A 5,279-nucleotide genomic window follows, 5' to 3' on the forward strand; every position below is an offset into this window, starting at 1 on the left:
TCTAAGCTTGGGGAAGTCTGGTTTACCTAAAAATAATCTTTTTAGCTCCTCCGCTTTGGAAGAAATATTTTGTTCTGATAATGCTTTATCTCCCATATGCGATAACTTTAATGATGCTTCTGATATTTTAAATCCACCTGCTGAAAGTATTCCGTATAAAATACCTATGGAAATTATTGAACGAGTTATGGATAACCGCTATGAAGGGGATGGAACTGTCCATCCCGGAGATCATTTATTGTTTTTGCATGAATTATGCGGGTTATTCAAGTGTGCGGTATCTCTATGGATGAAGTGAAGAAGAAACTATTCTCTATATCGCTATCTGGTGAAGCGGCGCATTGGTATAAACTATTGAAGGACGGGCACTCTCTTGATTGGAAGGATATTGTGCCTCTATTTTATTCCAAGTTCTATCCTCCAAGTGAAATTCACAAAGATCGAAACCATATATATAATTTTTGGCCTCATGATGGAGAGAGTATTGCCCAAGCATGGGAGAGATTGAAGACTTTAATGCTCAAATGCCCCAATCATGAGCTTCCAGGTAATATCATCATTGATAATTTCTATGCAAGACTTTCTTTTCAAGATAAGACCTTGCTGGATACTACTTGTTACTGGATCATTCACGAGCAATAAAGAAGAGTTTAAAAGGGACCTTCTCGATCGGATTAAGGAGAACGCCGAAGATTGGGAGAACGACAAAGGTAAAGAGTCGGTATAAATTATGATTATGAATGCATTGAAACTTTCATGGATAGTGGTAAATTTCGAAATATGAGTGCTACTTATGGTCTTGACTCTCAAGTTGCTGCAAATCTTTATAAAGCCTTTGCTTCTCATTTAGAATTGCCTAAAAAGAATTTTGATAAGTATCATGAACCTTTTAAAGACGCTTGCATGAAGAATGAAATTGTTGTTAATGATTGCAATAAGCATGCTCAAACTCCTAAGAATGCTATTTCTTATAAGCATGTTAATTTTTGTGGAATACATAGACCTTGTGGAATTAATCAAATAGAAGATGAATATTGTATCCATCACAGAAATGAAAAAACTAGAAAGTGGTCTAGAGCTCTAGATGATCTTGGAGAAAAAGTGTGTGTCCTCTATCCTTTTATTTGTGAACTTTGCCATAGAGTTGGTCATTTTAATTTTCAATGTTCCTCCAATGATAATTCAAACCCCATGAGTGCTGCAAATTTGTATTGTGATGATGAAATTACTCCTAATCAGCATGATGAACTTACCTTATTTTTGAAGTGTGAAGAGTTATCAAGAAAAATTTCTTTGTTAAATATTAACGATCTTGATATCGATGATGTCCTGCATGGTTGTCTTTCTTATTGCATTGATAATAGCCATACAAATACTTACATACAAAATATTTTAGAAGATGACACCTTGCCGAAATATGATAGGACCGATGTGTGTTTTCAACTAATTAATGAGAAGGAGGGATCCTCCCAAGTTTCTTCTATTGTTTCTAAAAGTAAATCAGGTTATGCGGACAAGCCACCCTTCAAGCCTCTTCCTCCTAAAGAAGGGAATGAGGAGAAGGAAGAGAAGAAGAAGAAGAAGAAGAAGGGAACGAAGAAGAAGAAGAAGAAGAAGGAGAATAAAAAGAAAGAGGTAACGGCGTATCCCCGCGTGAATGAGATAACGCTAGGTAACCGTAAGTATGTTGCTCCTAATGATTATTATGATAATGAATCTGAGTACGATGATCTTCCTATACCCTTTACTCATATTAGTGATCATGATTTGGATGAGCATGCTGCCTTTGATATTGAAAATCTCTTTGGTACTGATTATGAAATTAATGATGATAGCATTATTCATGTCCCCTTAAACGATGATATTGAAAGCTCTAAGCTTGGGGATGTTGTGCTTGAAGATCCTGTATTTGAGACATCTACTTTTAGTGAAAATGATGATATTACATATTCAGGTTTAGATAATTACTGTAGAGATGTATATGACACATGCTACAATTATCCTGATGAAACTTGTCATAGTTATGATGGGCTTGCCAAAAACAATTCTTTTAATATGCAACTTGTTTACCATGTTCAAATTCTTGATAATAATCTTGCTCCAATTACTATTAATGAGAATAACTCTTCTTATGCCAAAATTAATGATACTTCTATGCATATGAACCATGATAAGAATGTTTTAAGTGACGGGTATATTGTGGATTTCATCAATGATGCTACTGAAAGTTATTATGAGAGAGGGAAATATGGTTATATGCATCTTAATAATATTAAGTTTCCCCTCTTTATGTTGAGAATCTTTAAGTTACTCGTGTTTTATCCTCTTATGCTTGTCACTTTGCTCTTCATGAATTCATTTGTGTATAATATTCTTTTGCATAGGAAGCATGTTAGGCTCAAATGTTTTTTTTTTTTTTGAATTGCCTCTTGAAGCTCTCTTTTGCTTCAAATACTATTTCTTGCGAGTGCATCACCAAAATTGCTGAGCCCATCTTAATGGCTATAAAGAAAGAACATCTTGGGAGATAACCCATGTGTTATTTTGCTACAGTACTTTGTTTTATATTTGTGTCTTGGAAGTTGTTTACTACTGTGGCAACCTCTCCTTATCATGTTTTTGTGCCAAGTAAAGTTTCTATGTCAAAGTTGATGTTATATTTGGGATCGCTGCGCAGAAACAGCATTGCTGTCTGTCACGAATCTGGGCACAGTTCCCTGTAGAAAATTCGAAAAAATCTGCCAATTTACGAGCGTGATCCTCAGATATGTACGCAACTTTCATTAGTTTTGAGTTTTTCCATTTGAGCAAGTCTGGTGCCATTTCTAAATTCGTCTTTACGGACTGTTCTGTTTTTGACAGATTCTGCCTTTTATTTCGCATTGCCTCTTTTGCTATGTTGGATTTATTTCTTTGATCCACTAATGTCCAGTAGCATTACGCAATGTCCAGAAGTGAAAAGAATGTTTGTGTCACCTCTGAACATGTGAATTTTTGATTATGCACTAACCCTCTAATGAGTTTGCTTGAAGTTTGGTGTGAAGGAAGTTTTCAAGGGTCAATAGAAGAGGGTGATATAATGTGATCGAGAAGAGTGAAAGGTCTAAGCTTGGGGATGCCCCGGTGGTTCATCCCTGCATATTTCAAGAAGACTCAAGCATCTAAGCTTGGGGATGCCCAAGGCATCCCCTTCTTCATCGACAACTTATCAGGTTTCTTCTAGTGAAACTATATTTTTATTCGGTCACATCTTATGTACTTTACTTGGAGCGTCCGTGTGCTTTTATTTTTGTTTTTGTTTTGTTATCTTAGTTCTCTGAATAAGTTCATCCTTGTGTGGGAGAGAGACACGCTCCGCTGGTTCGTATGAACACATGTGTTCTTAGCTCATAATATTCATGGCGATGTTTCTTCTTCGTTAAATTGTTATATGGTTGGAATTGGAAAATGCTACATGTAGTAACTGGTAAAATGTCTTGGATAATGTGATACTTGGCAATTGTTGTGCTCATGTTTAAGCTCTTGCATCATATACTTTGCACCCATTAATGAAGAAAATACATAGAGCCTGCTAAAATTTGGTTTGCATATTTGGTTTCTCTAAGGTCTAGATAATATCTAGTATTGAGTTTTGAACAACAAGGAAGACAGTGTAGAGTCTTATAATGTTTACAATATGTCTTTTATGTGAGTCTTGCTGCACTTGTTCATCCTTGAGTTTGCTTCAAATAACCTTGCTAGCCTAAACCTTGTATCGAGAGGGAATACTTCTCATGCATCCAAAATCCTTGAGCCAACTACTATGCCATTTGTGTCCACCATACCTACCTACTACATGGTATTTCTCCGCCATTCCAAAGTAAATTGCTTGAGTGCTACCTTTAAAATTCCATCATTCACCTTTGCAATATATAGCTCATGGGACAAAATAGCCTTAAAAACTATCGTAGTATTGAATATGTACTTATGCACTTTATATTTTATTAAGTTGCTTGTTGTGCGATAACCATGCTTCGGGGAACGCCATCAATTACTCTTTATTGAATATCATGTGAGTTGCTATGCATGTCCGTCTTGTCCGAAGGTCTATCATTTTAGTGGTTGGAGCATGCAAAATTGTTAGAGAAGAACATTGGGCCGCTAACTAAAGCCATGAATCATGGTGGAAGTTTCAGTTTTGGACATATATCCTCAATCTCATATGAGAATAATAACTTTGCTACATGCTTATGCATTTAAGAGGAGTCCATTATCTGTTGTCCATGTTGTCCCGTATGGATGTCTAAGTTGAGAATAATCAAAAGCGAGAAATCCAAAATGCGAGCATTCTCCTTAGACCTTTGTACAGGCGGCATGGAGGTACCCCTTTGTGACACTTGGTTGAAACATGGCATGCGAAGATCCGGTAGTCCAAGTTAAGTAGGACGAGGTGCGGGCACTATTAGTATACTATGCATGAGGCTTGCAACTTGTAAGATATAATTTTCATAACTCATATGCTTTATTACTACCGTTGACAAAATTGTTTCATGTTTTCAAAATAAAAGCTCTAGCACAAATACAGCAATCGATGCTTTCCTCATTGAAGGACCATTCTTTTACTTTTATTGTTGAGTCAGCTTACCTATCTCCCTCCACCTAAGAAGCAAACACTTGTGTGAACTCGTGCATTGATTCCTACATACTTGCATATTGCACTTGTTATATTACTTTATGTTGACAATATCCATGAGATATGCATGTTATAAGTTGAAAGCAACCGCTGAAACTTAATCTTCCATTGTGTTGCTTCAATGTCTATACTTTAAATTATTGCTTTATGAGTTAACTCTTATGCAAGACTTATTGATGCTTGTCTTGAAGTACTATTCATGAAAAGTCTTTGCTTTATGATTCAGTTGTTTACTCATGTCATTACCATTGTTTTGATCGCTGCATTCATCTCATATGCTTACAATAGTATGATCAAGGATATGATGGCATGTCACTTCAGAAATTATCTTTGTTATCGTTTTACCTGCTCGGGACGAGCGTAACTAAGCTTGGGGATGCTGATACGTCTCCAACGTATCGATAATTTCTTATGTTCCATGCCACTTTATTGATGATATCTACATGTTTTATACACATTATATGTCATTATTATGCGTTTTCCGGAACTAACCTATTGACGAGATGCCGAAAGGCCGATTCTGTTTTCTCGCTGTTTTTGGTTTCGAAATCCTAGTAACGAAATATTCTCGAATCGGACGAAATCACCGCCAAAGTTCCTATTTTTC

This window comes from Lolium rigidum, chromosome 7 (assembly GCF_022539505.1).
Source record: "Lolium rigidum isolate FL_2022 chromosome 7, APGP_CSIRO_Lrig_0.1, whole genome shotgun sequence".
Classification (NCBI taxonomy): Eukaryota; Viridiplantae; Streptophyta; class Magnoliopsida; order Poales; family Poaceae; genus Lolium; species Lolium rigidum.